Source organism: Chelonoidis abingdonii, chromosome 10 (assembly GCF_003597395.2).
Source record: "Chelonoidis abingdonii isolate Lonesome George chromosome 10, CheloAbing_2.0, whole genome shotgun sequence".
Taxonomy (NCBI): Eukaryota; Metazoa; Chordata; order Testudines; family Testudinidae; genus Chelonoidis; species Chelonoidis abingdonii.
In genome coordinates this window covers 16,321,097-16,341,010 of record NC_133778.1, presented here as the reverse complement: position 1 = coordinate 16,341,010, position 19,914 = coordinate 16,321,097, and the positions used below count along the sequence as shown (strand labels likewise).

Here is a 19,914-nt window from a genome sequence, read left to right as displayed (position 1 = left end):
ATAACAGACTGCATAGACCATTGCTGATCAGTGGATAGGACATTTCTTTGCAATTTGTTCATTTTAACGTTTGTATAGCGTGAAAATGCAATATTGATCTCCATCTGGCCCCGTGATCTGTGGATTTTTAATTATGCGCCCCAGAAAACAGTTTCACCATAATGCCTCTGTAGTGGGCATCTTCTGGATGAGGGAAAGGAAGCCTGGGACCTGTAACCAAGCACTCTCCAGAGAGAGATTGAGGCCCGAGTTGTCGATTTTTAGACATTTCAGCACTAGAAAGACCAAGTCCCAGGATGAAAGTCCTGCCAATATATGCTGAAATCAGATCCCGACCCTTATAGAAACATATAGATGGGAAAAGGAGGAGGTGTGTTAAATGAACTAGTCAGACAGGGATATAGTAGGCTTTGTTTCCCCTTAGTCCCCTAGAGCAGTGGTCCCCAATGTGGTGTCCACAGGCGCCATGGCACCTGTGGGGGCATCTATGTGCGCCCACGTACTGTCTGGCGGACGAGCATCCGCCAAAATGCTGCGGAGAAGCAGCATCATCCGGAGGCGTCGCCACCAAAATGCTGCTGTTTTTCGGCGGCATTTTGGCGGTGACGCTTATTGACGTTGCCACGTCTCGGTGGAATTTCAGCGGATGCTCATCCGCTGGGCACAGTCCTCCATGGCTCGTCGTCCGGCGCCTGCCAGACGAAAAAGGTTGGGGCCCACTGCCCTAGAGAAAGGAGAGGTGATCAAGCCCAAGGGGTTAAAAGCAGAGAGAAAGAGGAGCCACAGAGTCCTTCCCAATTTCTTTCACACCAGGGGAACCTGCCTGTTTTCCCCAAGACAGAAGACTCTGGTCCTTAGGTTACACGTTTGAGTCATGTTTATCTTCTGCTGCAGCAAAGCAGCAACATTTCAGTAGATAGTTCTAGTGTTAAAAAATTATGTAGCTAAAACAACAAGGAGTCCGGTGGCACCTTAAAGACTAACAGTTAGTTAGTCTTTAAGGTGCCACCGGACTCCTGGTTGTTTTTGCGGATACGGACTAACATGGCTACCCCCTGATACTTGACACCATGATGTAGCTAAAGTTTTCTTTCATTGCATCTTAGTGGACGGTGTGTCCTCTCAGTGCCCCTCAACAGAAAACCTAGTGACTGCAGGTGGAAAGGCCATGGCCCATTTTCTGAGCAGGTGGGGGAGCATCTGAAATACAGTCCAGTCACCACTGAGAAGAGCTTGTGCATTCCAAGACGAACTAAGGAGACTGGCCAACAGTTTCAAACCGGATGTTCAAAGTTAGCACCCTGAATCAGGAGCCTGAAGGCTTGCAGCTCCCACTGAAGTCAACTGCCTAAATAAGCAGCTAGATGCCTAGATTTCAAACCTGAGAGGCCCTATCGCACTGGCCTGTGTGATTGTGGTGAAAACAAGAGTTCCCAGACCTTCCGTCAGCACTCATCATGGGTTAGAAGCCTGAACATTTTACTGAGGTGCCCAGAACAGGAGCCAGTGTTGACCATGCACTCACTAGGCCTCTGTGTGGCCCAGCCTGCATGTCAGCCTAACAGGTCTTGGTTTTGTGAGGTGGCAGTCTGTTGGGATCACGCTCATTACTTACGAGCCCACAAGTTTGGTTTTCATTGAGCGGGGAGCAGCCCAGTGCTGGCTTTGTAGGCCAGTTGCCACAGTGCTCGAGAAAGGTTTGACTGCGGTTCTTAAGTGGAGCCAGAGCTCACTGAGGGGATACCCTCCCCAAGGGCGCATGGGGAGGGGCACCACTCACTACATCTGTACAACAGGTAAAACCAGTGCTCCCCCAGCGCAGTCATCCAAATGCACCCAGGGCAGATCCCTGGCCTTGCTCCTCCCCAGGCGCAGAAACAAGTCTTCAGGGGCCATCCAGATGACCAGCAATGCGAACAGAACCCCCTGCACTCCAGATTGTGCCTGGCTGCTGAGTAGGTGCACTGGGTGAGGAAGGGCTCTTCCTCTAGGGTAGGAGGTGGCATCAATTCGCTTTGAAGCCTTCTTGCAAAGTGATCAAAAATTACAACCATATTAAAGAAAAAGGAGAGTGAGCAAGAGCCTCACACTGGTTTCTCAAGACCACAGCTCGAGTGCAGCCATTTATTACTCATATGTTGCACAGGGAAATTGCAGTGTCATGTTCAAGTGCCGCAGCCAATGATGGTCTGTGGGATTGGAAAAAGGCGCACACAATCCACCTATTTCAGCTCTCCCCTTCCACTCTGCCTTGGCCAACCAACAACATTTACACTCACTGCAAGGAAAAGCATACTAATTAGGAGAAAAAGGCAGCTTGAGGGAGGGCACTTCTTCCCAAACCCATCATTAATCCATCTAACTGATCAATCAAGCTCTTTAAAATAGCAAATGTTGCCTTATTGGAAGGCATTCAGACACCATGGGGACGGGTGTGGTATAAGAACCTGGCCAGAACAGAAAAAAAAAGGACTTTTCACGTCTCATAGAATACTTACCAAGGACTTATTTATTCCATTACAGTAATGTGGCCATGGCTGCTAATTTTTGGTTTCTATGTTTGGAAAAAAAAAATGGAGCCTCTTGATTTTAGATGAGACAGAAAAACTTGCTAAGCTATATTATTAAAACGTAAAGCCACATGCCACTCACTGAAACAGGAGAACTTGGAGATTTGAAATCATCACACTCCTCAGAATAATTATTTGTTTTACAGTAGCACCCATCTGAGATCGGTGCCCCACTGAGCTAGGTGCTTTAAAAGCTTTAAAATCACGCAGATAATTTTAACCAAAAGGTAGCGATTGTTGGGGTTTAAGTTCTCCTTCACCTGGAGTAGGGATCACAGATTGCAGGTGAAGGGAAAGTCTGTTTTTTAAGTCAAATTCTGAGCATGTTAAAAAATGCGGTGGAGGTATGTTTTAAAACAATTTCCTTACTGCATTTTACATTGCGAGTGTCAGGATTTATTTTTGGTGTGTGTGTGTGGGGTCCCAGTCATGAAATGTCACATGCTGGCACGCAGCACTTCCTTCACCAAAATGGTCCAGTTAGTCAATCTGAAAATGATTTTGGAAACACTGAGCCATCCTCTCATGGCTATCCAAAAATTGGTGCTATTATAGTACATTACAGCACCCTCCTCGACAACTACAGAAGTAATGGGATGTCACTTGAACGGCAAGCTGGTACCTGTAGATTCACACGCTGATTGCTGCGCACTGGCATTCTCTGTAGACAAGCTCTGATCAACAAAATTCATGCTGCTTCTTGTACCAAACAAACGGCATGTTTCCCAGCCCAGAAAGGACAAAGGAGATGTCCTAGGCAACTTTTAAAGCACACAAGCCACCCCAGCAAAGTCAGGAAATTATGAAAACATGTAACTCAAGCACTTCTCTCTTCTCTGTATTCTCTCTCTCTCTCTCGGTTGCGTTGTTCATTCGGTTAGGTAGCAGCCTGGATGTAATTTGTAAGGAGCGACCAAGCTTTGTAAAACTCGGAGGATACTGAAGATGAAAGAGAGCAAGGGCTATTGTTCAATCTGAAATCTCTTTGGACATTAGATTAATGTGAACATGAATGGTAACGTGAACTTCTTCAAAGCTTCACTGCTTGTCAGTAAGAATGCAGCCCTTGATGGCTGCCCGACTCTTCTATAGCCGGAATTAGTCCGGTTTTCGTTTCCTTAGCTTGTCCTTTTAGACTAATATATATAATAAATATTGTGCTGCCCAGCTTCACTGAGTACCTTTCAGCTGTAGGTTTTTAGTTTGTTTTAATTCAAATTCTTATTCTAAACAGGGAAATATGCCATAACGGCCCCTTACTGACACTGATGAGGAGTTACTCACATCCTAGTCCCATTGAAGTCAATAGGGCTACTTGTGTGAGTAAGTGCTTACCAATGTGAGCGAAGGTTGCACAATCCAACCCCACTAGAAAAGCGGGAACATAATGTTGCAATAATTTTTCTAACATTAAAAATTAACTCGGGGACTGGCTCGCTCAGCTGAACGGTAGCCGAGCATTTCACCTCTGGATCACTGGGTCAAGCCTAGCCCAAGAGGCCAGTGACTGAAAGTATGAGCATGTTTTGACTATTTGGGCGATCTGTTGGTAGACTCAGTTCAGTTCCTCATGAACAGACATTCCAGTCAGAACGGACAACGTAACTGGCATCCTTGCACTGGCAACCTCATCAGAGAGCCCAAGGATCGACTGGACAAGATGGAGACTGAATTACTTCCAACTCAGATTGTTTTATTCCACAGAGATGTACTGGGAATGTTAATCTTTGGAAACTGGAAGTGGACAAAAAGAAATGGTTGGCCAAACTCCCTGCAAATTGCAACCACCAAGCTCCATGAAGAGGGCTGACAAAACTTGCAAGGCCTAACAGTCTGTGCCTCAATACCCTTCCATCCACACATCCTCACACTCAAGTCCAGAATCACAGAAATGCCTCCTCCTTGCATCAAGGCCACTTTGGTTACCTTTCTAAAAACTGGCAGATGTCTGAAAAAACTTAAGAGCATTCATGCATTTCCCCGGTGTGCGTGTGGGCGGGACGGGGTAGATGGGAGGTAGTTTGCTAACAATGCCAGATAAGAAAGAATATTTCAGGAACAGGGGGTTGTAACCTCCACTGAAGCGCAGGTATGATTTGTACTTGTGGAGTCTGTCACCTGTACAGCAATTCTTGTGCACCTTTGGTTAACTTTATGAAGTCCACCAGATGTTTGCATAGGACTGAGGACATCAGTATCTTTGGTGACCTACATAAAGACTGTCAAGACTTTTGGTAAATTGTATAAAGTTTGCAGGAGACCATCACAGAATTCATATGTCCTATAGTGGGTGAAAGCAGCCCTGGAGAAGGCTGCAGCAGAGTAAGAGGGATTGAGTGGGTAGCTGACCACAACTATGGACAGCTTAACCAGGGCCCAGCTGGCACTTATAAGAGGGTTGAGGCCAGAAGCCAAAAGAGAGTCTCTTTCTGGCTGTTGAGAGGGATAGGCGTGGCTGCTGGGAGTGGAGCAGGCCACCTAAAGTGGAGCAGGGCTGGGGAAAGGCCAGATTTGCTGGGGAGCTCTGGCTTGGAAAACCCCCAGGCTGCAGGCCGAGTTAAGTGCCCACAAGGGTACTAGGGCTGCAGAGGGGCAGCCCAGGAATAGGCAGAGGCAGCTGGTCCAACCTCCCCTGCCGATGATGAGTGGTTCACAGACTGCAGTAGCCCCAGTGAGTGGGGGCTAGATGATGACTGGCAGTAGCCACTGAAGCAAGGTGGGGATAGGAGATTGGGGGTTCCCCGGGGTGGGGAGACCCAAATTGAGGGGGTGCTGTGGTGGGCACAACCCCTGGGCAAAAGGCACCGGGGTCTGGGAGGGCCATGGGGCCAGTGGCAGGCGAGACACCGGCCTGCAGAGGGTGCCCTGGGCTGGAAAGAGCTAATTCCCAAGATGATCAGCAGGAGGCAGCGTCACACCGTCACATATCCCTATTTCCAAGATGAGTAACTCCAAAAAACAAGCACCTGAATGTCTGAAAGAGTCACACTGTATTCTATTGCATCTAGGGCTCTTGAATTAAACTAGTTTGAACTTGGTGGACCATTATTTCTGAATTACCACACGATAAACATTAAAATAGGGAAAAAAAAATTTTAAAGGATTTTTTTAAAAAGGACTTAAGATATTTGAAAATGAGGCTGTAAGGACAAAAGCAGCACTTCGGTGGAAACCTTCTTACAACCTGAACTAAGGGCAGAATTCTCTCTCTATGCTAGATGTAAGCAATACATGCCTGCTGAGGTGTGACACAATGATATACCACGTAATGTCACCTCTCGAAACATACTGGCCCAGATTTTTACAAGGTATTTAGGTGTTACTGTGCGTGGCGTTGCAACACCTCACTGATTTAGGAGCCTAAATATCATTTTAAAAGGGATTTAGGCACTTGCTGCTTAGGTCCCTAAATCAGTTAGGCATTGCAACAGTGAGCCAACAGCGGCACCTAAGTACCTTTAAAAATCTGAGCCATTGTCACTATTCCATGGTGGAAGAATGATTAGAAAATAAACATTGGCAAGAAAACCAGGAATATCCCAAATTTTCTGAACTTGTATTACTAGATGTTTAGCTTCCTGAGCCACTAAAAACATACAAGGGAGGCCAAGTTGGACACTCTCTCAGAAATGACTGCAAAACTGCTGAGCAGTCCAGGGTTAAGTATTTCAGTTAAAGAGGTGAGAACACTGTAAAACTCAGATACTGTATAACTGCCACTGCAAGACAGCAAATTTGCCAAATACCTGTGACCCCACCCTTGTAAATCAGCTTGTTAATCATTATCGTCACAGACGAGATAAAGTTGTTTTATAAGCCAACACTGAGGCAGTAACATTAACTACTTATGTAGGGGCTGGCGTATTTCCCTGAAGATAACATTTATTAGAAGGCACTCAGTTTAGAAACACTGGTTTGCCTAATAAACCTTGTCTGGAACATTGGACAATCTGTTCCACTTCTCCTGCCATCGGAGTTACATGTAGACACAAGTGAGGCATAGAGGGGATCGGGTAAGTGGTATGTAATCCCTAGAACTGTGGTTCTCAAATGTTAGTAACCCGAGAACCCCCATTTTGATTTATAATTTTTTGTGGACCCCCAAGTCCCTCTGCTCAGCCCCAGGCCCTGCCCCATTCCACGTCTTCCCCCAATCCCCACCCCACCCCACCTATTCCTGCCCCTGCTCACTCTATCCCCCTTCCCTCCGTCGCTCAATCCCCCCAACTCTCACTCACTTTCACGAGGCTGGGGCAGGAGGTTGGGGTTCAGGAGGAGGTGAGGGCCCTCGGAGGGAGTTTGGGTGCAGGAGGGGGTGAAGGCTCTGGGAGGGAGTCTGGGTGCAGGAAGGGGAGCGGGCACGGGCTCTGGGAGGGAGTTTGGGTACGGGAGGGAGTTTGGGTGCAAGAGGGGGTGAGGGATGCAAGCTCTGGGAAGGAGTTTGGGTGTGGGAGGGGGTGAGGTGTGCAGGCTCTCGGAGGGAGTTTGGGTACGGGAGGGGGTACAGGCTCTGGGAGGGAGTTTGGGTGCAGGAGGGGTACGGGCTCTGGGAGGGAGTTTGGGTGCGGGAGGGGATGGGGGTGAGGGCTCTGAGAGGGAGTTTGGGTGCAGGAGGGGTGAGGGCTGTCGGAGGGAGTTTGGGTGCGGGAGGGGGTACGGGCTCTGGGAGGGAGTTTGAGTGTGAGAGGGGATGGGGATGAGGGCTCTGAGAGGGAGTTTGGGTGCAGGAGGGGTGAGGGGTGAGGGCTCTGGGAGGGAGTTTGGGTGCGGGAGGGAATTTGGGTGTGGGAGGGGATGAGGCGTGAGGGCTCTGAGAGGGAGTTTGGATACGGGAGGGGGTGTGGGCTCTGGGAGGGAGTTTGGGTGCGGGAAGGAGTTTGGGTGCAGGCTCTGGGAGGGAGTTTGGGTGCGGGCTCTGAGCTGGGGAACGGAGTTGGGGTGCAGGTGAGGGGTGTGGACTCCATCCCAGCGGCGCTTACCTCAGGCAGCTCCCGAAAGCAAATGGCACATCCCTCTGGCAGGGGCTCCTAGGCTGGGGGGGACTATGGGGTCTCTGTGCACTGCCCCTGCCTGCAGGCACCACCCCTGCAGCTCCCATCAGTTGCAGTTCCTGGCTAATGGAAGCTGTGGAGTCGGTGCTCGGAGACACCCTGCACTCCCCACAGAGGCCACAGTGATGTGCCAGCCGCTGAGAGCAGTGCGGAGCCAGGGCAGGTACGGAGCCTGCTTTAGCCCCGCTGCGCCACTGGAGTTTTAGCACTTTAAATCTCCCCGACTGGCTTAAGTAGCCTCCGGGAGATAGAAGGAGGGGGAAGAGTTGATCAGCGGGGCCTGCGGGGCCCCCTGGAGTATCCTCAGTGACCCCCAGGGGTCCACGGACCCCAGTTTGAGAAACACTGCCCTAGAACATCTAGAATTACAGATTCAAACCTTGGCAGCATTGTCCCAGCCCTCATCCTTTTGAAATAAAGTTTACGATTATTCATCAAGGCCAAGAATACACTCAGTGCTGGACAATGCACAGAGACAGGTCTTGCTGTGAGGGGCTTATTCAGTGTAGGAGGCAGACACAAAAAGGACAAGAAGCACTGGGAAACCAGAAGTGGTGTCCAATATTTTAACCTCAATCATCATCCTTAGTTATACAATGTAATGGTGGAAAAGCCCTTTACATACTGTGGATTGGTGTCTGTCTCATGAAAGAAGTAAGCCTTAAGGAGGAAACTCATGGAGCATCCAATGATCTAACAGGACTTCGATATGCCAACCATCCTCTAAATCAATTTCTGACTACTCCTCTGGAGGTTTCCCTCACTCCCCCAGAATCAACACCATCTAATCCAAATTGAGTTTTAGCTTACTAGCTGTTATCTGTTCATTACTCCAAAAATTCGGCCAGTGAGGACACTGCGGAGAAGTACATACCCCACCATTCTTTCTTCCCCTCCATGGCAGCCAAGACACAAGATTTAAAAGAAACACCCTGATGATGTAATGTGTTTCAGAAAGCATTTTCAGCCTCTTCTCTTTGTGCTTCATCTGTTGCAGTGATCTGCACTGTACTCCTTGAAAAATGTCAGAAGACCCAGGCGAAGGAAGGGTGAACTGATGGCCTTAACTATAAACAGTGGTTCTTTATGCAGTTCTTAGGAGTGGGAATGGGGGTATTGAAACACAAAGTGTAAAACTCTGGTTGAAGTTAGTGGCAAACCTCCCATTGACTTCAGTGGGGCCAGGATTTCACTCAAAGGTCTTCAAGCTGTGAACTCAGGAACCAGTGTGTCGTAATATAGTTAGCTAACGACAACACAAGTTATAGCCAAATATACAAGGGAGGGGAAAATACATGCCAGGAAGTTACTGACCATTTCAAGTGAGGGAGCAGGTGAGAGTGTGAGGCGAGAGGAGGTGAGGATTGTCCTAGGTTGCCGATGAGGGATTTCCTGGAGGTTTTTTTCAGTTTGCCGGATCCTGAATCTTCCAATGTTCTTGTTACAATTTCAATACACAGTTCAGCTTTAGTCCAGATGAAAGGGGCAAAGGGAGGAAGGAGGATCTTGTGGCTGAGGCACTGGGCTGGGATTCAGGAGAGGCAGGTTCAATTCCCAGCTCTGCCACTGACTCCTTGGGTCATTCTCCTCAAATCCTGTACTCTTTCTAGTCATTAATTCCCAATCATCTGTTTCATGCTGTGTCACTTGCCCCACCCTTCACCCATCTCGCATATTTAAATTGTGAGCTAGTTAGGTCATGGTTTGTCTTTTCAGACGTGTGTTGTACAGTGCCTCACGCAAGGGGCCATGACGTTGGTTGGCAGTAGGCACTAGAATATGAATAAATAAAACCAAGGAGGTGTTCCTTCTGCATGTGTTTGAGAGCCATGTCTCTCCTCTGCAACAAGCTGTATTTGAACTGAACACAAGAGAGCAGCTGCCTCCAGCAGACTTGGAGAAATGAAACGTTCCCATTACATAGGAAGCAAAATCGTAAGATTTAGCTTGATAACACAGCAACTGCTGTAGGCATCCACAGAGCTTCAACGGTAACTGGGAACAACCATCCACATCCTATAAGTGTTGTGTGCAGGATGGGGACCAGACGCCAGGAATCCTAATAGCGATTGCTCCCCTCTCCCACACAATTCCCCAAGTTTAGTCTGTTTTGCACAGGAATGAACTGTGCTGGATTAACTAATAACAAACCCATAGCTGAGAACAACCCCCAAGAAAATTTAGCAATACATGCCTGCAAGAATTAAAGAGAAAACAGAGTCAGTTCAATTAAACATCCGTCGCTAACTTGCTTTCAGATGCCTTGCGACAGGCAAGATGTACTTCCTTCCTTATATGCGATAAAACTCTCCTCTGCTGCACTTGGAAACCCGTTCTGAACATACAGCACTGCGTGGCTCTCCAGTGAGATGAGACACAGTCTCCTGTTACAAACAGGCCACTGGGTTAACATGAAATTCCACCTAAGGAGATCAGTCTATCCTTTGGAGATGGGGGAGAGAGAACAGGAAAACCCCTCATAAGGTCAACAGATAATGAAGATCCTCTGCTTCTCTGTAACATGCAAGCATATAATTTATGGGAAGAGTGGGGAAAAAGGAAGGCCCTCTCATGAAGCACGTCCAAGCAATGTGGTGAAAAAGCTCAAGCTGACACAAGAGAGAAGGAGCCAAAATGCCTCAGAGTAAACAGCAAGGCTTGAAACTGCTGGTGCCAGATCCACATTGAGCTCCACAATGTGACTACTGTGCCAAAGCTTCTTCTACCTTCACATTCGTAGCGTTTCATTCCCTCGGCCTCTTTCTTCTTTTCCCCAAGGTTTCAAGTAGGGTTGCCAACCTTCTACTTGCACAGAACTGGGCACTCTTGCCCTGCCCCCTGCCTGTCCCCTGCCCTGCCCCGCCCCTGCTCACTCCATCCCCCCTTTGTCGCTCGCTCTCCCCCACCTACACTCACTCCCTCATTTTCACTGGGCTGGGGCAGGGGGTTGTGGCGCAGGAGAGGGTGAGGGCTCCAGCTGGGCGTGCAGGTTCTGGGGTGGGGCCAGCAATAATGGGTTCATGGTGCAGGAGGGGCTCCAGGCGGGGGCAGGAGGTTAGGGTATGGGCTTTAGGGTGGGGCCAGGGATGAGTGCTTTGGGGTGCAAAAGGAGACTCTGGGCTGGGGTTGGAGCCGAGGGGTTCGGAGTGTGGGAAGGGGCTCTGAGCTAAGGCAGGGTGTTGGAGGGGGTACAGACTCTGGGCAGGGGGTGCAGCTTCCAGGGTGGGGCCAGGAATGAGGGGTTCAGGGTGCAGGAAGGGGTTCCGAGCTAGGGCAGGAGGTTGGGGTATGGGAAGGGGTGCAGGCTCCGGGAGGTAGATTGGGTGTGGGAGAGGGCTCAGGGCTGGGGCAAGGGTATGAGACCGGGTACAGGGTGAAGGCTTTGGGAGGGGGTTTGGGTGCAGGAGGGGGCTCAAGGCTGGGGCAAGGGGTTGGGAGAGGGTGAGGGCTCGAGGAGGGAGTTTGGGTGTGGGAGGGGGCACCAGGCTGGGTCAGGGGTTTGGGGTGCAGGATGCGGGCTCCAGGCAGTACTTACGTCAGGGGCTTCCCAGAAGTGGCAACATATCCGTCGGTTCCTAGGTGTAGGGGTGACCAGGCGTCTCTGTGCGGTGTACACTGTCTCTGCCCACAGGCACTGCCCCACAGCTCCCACTGGCTGTGGTTCCCGGCCAATCGGAACTGCAGAGCTGGCACATAGGGTGGAATCAGCACGTGGAGCCCCTGTAGCCGCCCCTGGACCTCGGAGCTAGAGGGACACGTTGCCACTTCTGGGACCTGCGCAGAATCACGCAGGGAGCCTGCCAGCCCTGCTTCAACCGGAGCCACCAGGGTTCATTTTCGACTGGATGTTCAGACAACTGGCAACCCTAGTGCAAGGCTCCAAGATGGCAGCACTATATGTAATTTCTGTCACACCCAGGTGTTCTCCTAATCTTGTAGTGGGGATGAATAATAGGTGGTTTTAAGACGCAGGTATTGAAACTAAGGTCAAAGGCTGCGTTAATCAAACAAGACAAAGTATACTGGGAATCTGCATGTTAGAGAACAGAGAACAATTTCCTTAACTTGAAAACGTGTGCATGCATACACACACACACACACACACACACAGGATGCACCTGATTTAAAAAAAAAACAAAAACTAGGATGCAATTAGATGCTTAGCTGTACATTTAATTTGCACATATAATTACCACGACCGTGTTTCATTATCTCATTTAAAGGGACAACCCTGAAATGATATTTGCATTTTAGTTTCCAGAAAGGGTCCTGAGTCAGTGGCTTGGTTGGACAGGCAATGTGTTATCTGAGGGATGGGAATGCAGTCAGAGCCCAACCCTTCAAGCTGTTACTCCGAGTTTGCCATACTGGGCCCTTGGTTCTGTGTGGCAAATTAGGACAAAAAGCACAAGATAACAAAAAGGTGCAGCCGCCACTGTGGGGCAGTCGAACTTCCTGGAATGGAGAGGCAGGATGAGCCAGTGGTCAGGGCGCTAGCCAGGGACTTGGGAGACTGCACTGAATTCAGTGCTCTGCCACAGACTTCCTCTATGACCTTGGTCAAGTCATCTGGCCTCTTTGTGCCTCAGCTGCCCATCTGTAAAATGGAGATAATACCACTGCCCTACCTCACAGGGGTGCTGTGAGAATAAATACAATACAGATTGTGAGGTGCTCAGATGCCATGGTAATGGAGATAGATGGAATGAAATAAATTTTGCAGAACAGTTTCTCTATAACCAGGTTCACAACTGGCATACTGTGATGCAGGGCTTCTCAAATGTGTTCCCAGCATGGACCATGTTTTTAATACAGAGATTCCCATGGGTCACCTCTCTCTGCAATGTGCAATTGCGAAACATCCTGGTGGCACCCACAGCAATGCTTACATTGACCACCAGCATAAGGGGAAGTAATGTGCTTTGCTGTCTTTCATGTGGCAATGGGGGAGCCAGCCCCATGCGTCCAGCCAGACAGCATAGCCTGGAGCCTCTGAAGCAAAGCACTGAGATCAACAGTCCAGGGCATTGCTTCTACCGCCCTCCGAAAGAGGAGTTTTGATGCTGGTTCAGACCCAAGCCAGGGTGGCAGCCTGTTAGCTATCTGATGGCTTTTAAGTGGCTAGAGTAGAATGAATGTGGACTCAGTCTGGTTCCCAGTCAACCAAGGTTCATATCACAGTAAATACCACCGTCATTAGTATTCATCGTCTTCCCCTTTTTACAGTCTCAATAAGGATAACAAGGACTTCCCTATATCTGTATCTATTGCCTTTCAAAACAGTGAAGGGGACAACGCGGGGAAGCTTGTATTGCTTCTAGCCAGGGCATACCTGAAAATAATTCAGTCTCCGTAGCTATCAACCCAGCACTTTGCACAAGCAAATACAGTCACACTGTTTTTTGTTCGTTTTAAAGAAAGGTTCATTACAGCAGGCAGGTCCCATTGCATTCTCCCCACACAATGGCTTGGGACTTCAACTACATATCTAATTTTTAATGCGCTGAATGTCGTTTCGAAGCCCTGTTGCAAATTTGGGTTTCAAGCAGAACAAAAAAGCCCTTTTGTTATTTAAAAAAATATATATATAGCCAAGATCTTGAAATATCTAATTAAACTTAGATCCGCTCATTTTCCAGGCCACCATCTACCACAATAACTTTAGCCTATTTCACTATCCAAAATTCTCTCTCTAACCGTAAGATGCCTTTTGCTGCCTGACCCAGTGTACCAGTCCTGTTGCCACTCTGAATTACAGCAACCCTCTTGTTCCCAAGTATTGAGGTAAAAGGAGAAAGCTGTCCAATCTTGTCATTACCACTAAATGTAACAGGAGCTGCCAGCAATTAGGGAAATTAGTACTCGCCTAAAATATCAGCTGCTCGGGAGAGTCTTCTGCTTGGCGTTTCATGCTGGCCCAGCTGAAGGAAGTCTCAGAGCTGGCAATCTTTGAGGTATAAAGTTTCCAACCACACTGAAATGGAGTGACTGTGGCAAGGAAAGGAGCCCTAGGCACAGGAAAATATCTGAGAGGCTTAATCACTAGTAAGAGGCAGGGTGACTGTTTCGGAGGGTGATCTGATGGCAGATCATTTAGTTTTTATGGTCATGGACTCCTCTACGTATGCGTCTGTTTATGTGTGCAGTATACACACATGCATGCTGCATAAACAAGTACAACACATGATAATGTGGTGCGTATAAAAGGTTTTGGAGACAGCTGCCTCACTCATGAGTGGCAATGCCAGAGGGGATTTTGACAGCACTGCCAGCACCGCCTCCTCTGTGTTAGCCACACACACACGTAAAGAAAAACTATCGTATGACCATTAGGAGAGTTCTTGCTTTGTTTTTGTGTGTGTTCGTTTTCGAAGCCCTGTTTTTTGTATCCCGTCCCTTGTAAAATTCCTACTGTGCGGGCCATAAGCAATGCCATAAACACACAGCCATATGTTATACCAGCGAAAGCTCAGTTTTGCTGGTGCAACTGGGCGTCTACTAAGGGCTTTTGCCAGCACTGCTGTCATCTGGGATTACACCTCCTCACACCCCTGACCAATAGAGCTAGGCCAGAAAATGTCTGTGGTATATGGATTGCAAATTTTACGGGGAAAATGCGTGTTTTAGAGTTTGGTGTATGGTGGGTGGAAAAGGAGATTGCCACGCCTGGGTTTTAAAGTCACTAAGCGCTGCATTAAAACCGAACCACATGCCATTTCTCAATAACTGTACTGGGACAGAACGGTCAGACATTCTGAATGATCACGAACCACGAGGAAAAAAGGATTACAGTTCCCCGCTCTCTGTGATCCTGGAAACTGAACTGTAATGAGGAAGAGAGATGGACAGGCTAGAAAAGCTGGCCTTTTCAGCAAAAGATTTGAGATGGTTAGAAAAGTGACCTGGCTCTGAAAGTGTTTGTATTGCTCCTCAAAAGTGCTTCTAGCCCTGTCACCACAAGACACTGGAGCGTAGCTCAGGTGAGATGCAGGCTTCAGTGAAGCATTTTTTTTGCACATTTTTAGTTACTTAGGCAATATTACATTTATAAACCATTTCAACAAAAGCATAGGAATTGCCGTACCAGATCCGAACAATTGTCCACCTAGTCCAGTATCCTGTCTCGGACAGCGGCTGGTACTAGATGTTTCAGAGGAAGGCGAAAGAAATCCCCGTAAAGGATATTCTACCCATAGGGGAAACTTCTTCTGAATATTATTCAGTTAGTAGTTTGTTGACTGTATACAGCTTTCTTTAAAATAACCAGATATCTTGTTTGCTTTCTTGGCCACCCCAGTGTATTGAGCAGATGTTTTCACTGAGCTGTTTGTAATGACACCTTTGGTCTTTTTCCTGAATAGCCACAGTTAATTTAGAACCCAGCAAAATGTCCAAGTAGTGAGAACTGCACCAACCGTCACAAGAACTACATCTGCTAAAAATCATCTTCATAACATTTTAGGTCAATATTTGCCACTTACTAGCGGAATGTCCTCTTGTCTAAGTCTTTAATTGGTTGGACTAGCTCTGGATAAAGTAGCTAACAGAGATTTAGTGATGTTTTAATAGAGGCCTCATTCCTGACTCACACCAGATTACTCTCAGGGGCTTATGAAGAGTGATGGCTGGAGCAGAACGCAACCATAGCCAATGGGGCAGAATAGGTGAGCTGTCACACTTTGTTTTTCTGCTTGTTAAATCTGAATGCTCTTAATTAGTTATCTTGCCTGTGAATGCCAGTGCGAACAAAGAAGAAGAGATCAAGGTTGGGGAGAGGCTAAGAATACATGCTGCCCTAGCTGGGCTAAGCTAGCTGGGTGTAGTCAACTGGGGCACTGTTTTGCTGTGAGAACTTGATTTAAAAAAAAAAAAAAATTCTTCTGTGAATAAAGAACATCACCTGTTTTCTCTTTGGATAAAGGGCAGGCCTGCCAGGTTGCTCACATCTGCATTAGCTGTGTCTGTGAATCAGCAAAGTGCTAGCATAGCACTATCCCATTAGGAGTTTGGCAGCTTTCCAGAACTAATGAAATATTACTTGGCTGTTTTCCTTCCTAGGCTAAGCCCTCCCGCACCAGCCCAGCACCCATCCTTATGGATCACAGCAGTAAAAGCCCCCAGACCATTAGCTAATTACTAGTAGCAGAAGCCTAGGCTGTCACCTGGGTGTAATTTGTAAAGCCACATGTGTCAAAAAAGCCAAAAATGGCTGAGAACTTAAAAGCTAGTCAGTAACAGAGAGCAAATCCCACAGATGATGAAACCTGGTGATAGTTGAAACAAAAAGAGCTCTCAGGCAGGCTTGCAGCTGCTTCCACCATTTCACACTGACTCAACAGACATTCTGGGCATAAGAGTGGTGGTTGGGGTTACTGTGCATGCTGGCTGCGTTGATCTGTGTTGAGGGGGTCGTGCTGGGACATTGGTGTTGATCTTTGCACGTGGTGAATGAGGCACGTGTGATGTGGGGAGGAACAGTGTGTGTTCAAGATTATCATGTGGTGTTGTGTGGGTGGTTGTGTAGATTTGTGTGTGTGAGGCGGTTGCGCTGGAAGTTTTGTGTTGATTTGTGTGGGTGGTGGATGGACACATAGAATGGCAGTTGAGCCAAGTAATTCACACTCTTTGTGCAGTCTCCCTCAACCAACCAATGAAACCGTTCCATAAAAATTAACTGTACAGTATGGGTGGGGATGTGTTGAGTCACCTCTGATATCACAATGCTCCGGGACTCTTGGCGGGGCATAGAGACACGCCTTACTGCAGCTGTACACAGCATGGGGGTACATTGGTTAAGTCAAAACGGCAGAGAACTTAAAAATGGACAGTACAGACACACATCCAAGGGGTGATTGAACCCGGCGATAGATATTCTGAACAAAAAGAGCTCGCAGCCATGTTGCAGCTGCTCCTGTGGCTTCACATGGAGACACACAGACAGAGCGACAATCCTGGAATCTTACTATCTAGATTCCTGTTTATTATTTATACTGTGGTAGCACCTAAGAGCACTAGTCAGACACCGGGACCCCCCCATCCCACGCGTGAGTCTTAAACTAGATTTCCCTCTAAATAATACTGTGCGTCGCCATCTTCATCTCAGGCAAAAATGAATTTTCATTCAGCTCCCTTCATGCACCCTCAAATTCAGCGTGCAAACAACAGCACCCCAGAGAGCACATTTATAAAAACACAGTTGCCCAGAAGAGAAAGGTTTCTTGTTTTCTGGGCATTTTAAAGAGCCCTTTGCAGGGCAAATACATCAGACTTGGAGTCACTGGGGGAGAGGGCACCATTTCTGCAGATTACCTCTCCCTGCTTTTCTAATTCATTCACCAGGCCTTATCTTTCTATTCATCTTTAATACACCTTTTGGTGAATTCCCTCAACATGTACATTCTACATGACAGTAGGGCAGAGTGTTAAAGCAACCCCAGGATATAAGAAAATGAGCAGGGGAGGAATCAAAAATAGGGAAACTATTCGAGAATTTAAAAAAACAACCACACACTGGCAGCCAACAATCAGTAGGCAGGTGAGAGCAACAATGGCAAAGTACGACATGGGGGCTAGACAGTGTCTTTAAGGGCACTAAAGCTCCTCTATTAGCTCCATTCTCTCTCTCTCTCTCCTCCCAATCATGGTTTCACTCTGACAGAAATGGGCAACCTGATTTCAAATGTAGAGACTGTGAAATGAGGAAAAGACTCTCCAGGCCAATAACAAGGATGCAGCTAGATTTAAAGCTAAATCCAATTTAACCCACCCCAGAAGAAACAGTAATTGAATTACATTGCCTCTAACTATGATAAATTTGGGGAGCCGGGAGGGGGGGGTAGGAGGATTGCAAATACAAATAAACACAAAGAAATATGTTGGAAGGAACTGCTAAATAAATGGATGCATTGTGACTCCTGCCCATCCCTACTCCCACAGGGCCTTTGCTAAGCTGCTGATTGCTTCTAAATCTCTACTGCCAATGTTAGGAATGATTAAGCAGCTTACAAGGCAGTGGGGGCTAATAGCCTGGCCCACCAGGGAGACTGCCACTTCTGATTTAAGCAGCTTGTTATTTCATGGTTTGGTTATGAAAGAAGAGACAGCAGCAAAGCCTGAAAAGCCACGAAAGCAGTTTTATCCCTCAGATGACTGGCTTTTTAAAAATGTGGAATTATTCCCATCCCATAACTGCACCAGCCCACAAACTACTTGTTGCCTCAGCTTTGGGTTTCTGTGTATTTGCTGCCACACAAAACTTGGATTCTCCCAATTCCCCTCAATTCTTATTGCCAAGCTAATTCTTGTCATTCCATCTGTCCCGTGTTGAAATACGGGTGCCGTATCGCAGGCTATCCATTCAGCTTGTTCAGTATAGACTGAAGGAAAGAAGTGTATTATTGGGACACATCTGGTTGAGTATCGATGGCTACAGTAACCCATGATGGCCTGATTTTAAGTCACGTGTCTGGTTAACTTCCCCACTGTTATTAATTTGTTGGATCTCAGAACATATACATGTTTTGTATCACACCCAGGAGCCCCAGGCACTGAGCAGCTCACCATTATGTTAGGTGTTATACAAACACAGAACAAAGAGACAATTCCTACCTCACATCTATGCAAACATCACTAGTTCCACTAAGGGGTTAAACTCCCCGAGGGGTTATTCCTACATTTTAAAGCAATTTCCCCTTTCCTTCTAGCGCAAAGTAAACACAATGGAGTGAAATACCAAAACCCAATTGAAACATTATGGTGACCACGCTGAAGACAAAAATGCAAGAAATGCAAAGTGAAAATGAGAAATGGGTTCATATGAAACCCCCCAATTCAAAACACCCCCAGTGCTTTAACTGGTGCTCAGAATCCAACTCTGAATCCAGATTTTGAAAGCGGCTCCTGGGTAGAATTTTCAAAAATGCTGAATCTGTTCTCTATAGATAGTGTTTGTACCGGTGTAACTATATCAGTTAGGGGTGTGATTTTGTGCTGCTGTGGTTATACCAGCAGAACGCCTAGTGTGGATGCAGTGACCCTGTTAAAGTGCATTAGACAAGATAAAAAATTCATAAGGGATAAGCCATAAGGCAGCGTCCTCCTGCTTCAGGATGCGAATAATCCACTAGCTGGTGGAGCTAAGGAAAAGGTGTTCTCTTAGCAGGTGTTTGGTGGCATGTACTAACAAGGCCATAACTACGCTACGGGGGCTGTAGTGGCATAGCTACTGTATCTTAGCCCCACAGTATAGATGCAGTCCACAGCGATGGAAGGGATTTTTCCTTCGCTGTAGGAACTCCACCTCCCCGAGCAATGGGAGCTAAGTGGATGGAAACATTCTTTTGCCAACCGAGCTGCGTCTACGGCTGGGGTTAGGTTGGCATAGCTACGTTGCTCAAGAGTGTGAGCAGCATAGCTGTGTCAACCTACATTTTAAGTGCAGATCAAGCCTAACACATCCAAAACTGTGGAGACCAGGCAGAGCTGTACTTTAAGCAGGTGTGAGTCAGAATCATGAAAAGTCATAGACGATTAGGATTGGAAGAGACCTCAGGAGGTCATCTAGTCCAACCCCCTGCTCAAGACAGGACCAACACCAACTAAATCATCCCAGCCAGGGCTTTGTCAAGCCAGGCCTTAAAAACCTCTAAGGATGGAGATTCCACCATCTCCCTTGGTAACCCATTCCAGTGCTTCATCACCCTCCTAGTGAAATAATGTTTCTAATATCCAACCTAAACCTCCCCCACTACAGCTTGAAGCAATTGCTCCTTGTTTTGTCATCTGCCACGACTGAGAACAGCTGAACTCCATCCTCTTTGGAACCCCCCTTTAGGTAGTTGAAGACTGATATGAAATGCCCTCTCACTCTTCTCTTCTGCAGACTAAACAAGCCCAGTTCCCTCAGCCTCTCTTCATAAGTCATGTGCCCCAGCCCCCTGATAATTTTTGCTGCCCTCCTCTGGACTCTCTCCAATTTGTCCACATCCTTCCTGTAGTGGGGAGCCCAAAACTGGACGCAATGTGGCAACTGTGGCCTCACCAGTGTCAAATAGAGGGGAATAATCACTTCCCTTGATCTGCTGGCAATGCTCCTACTAATGCAGCCCAATATGCCATTAGCCTACTTGGCAACAAGGGCACACTGCAGACTCATATCCAGCTTCTCATCCACTACAATCCCCAGGTCCTTTTCTGCAGAACTGCTGCTTAGCCAGTTAGTCCCCAGACTGTAGCAGTGCATAGGATTCTTCTGTCCTAAGTGCAGGACTCTGCACTTGTCCTTCTTGAACCTC

At 47.6% G+C, this 19,914-nt stretch overlaps 1 protein-coding gene across 1 annotated transcript in view; it reads right to left on the bottom strand.

Moving 5' to 3' along the window:
- Nucleotides 1-19,914, bottom strand: part of PLEKHM3 (pleckstrin homology domain containing M3) — a 127,700-nt gene that overhangs the window by 28,404 nt on the left and 79,382 nt on the right. The window lies entirely within an intron of this gene.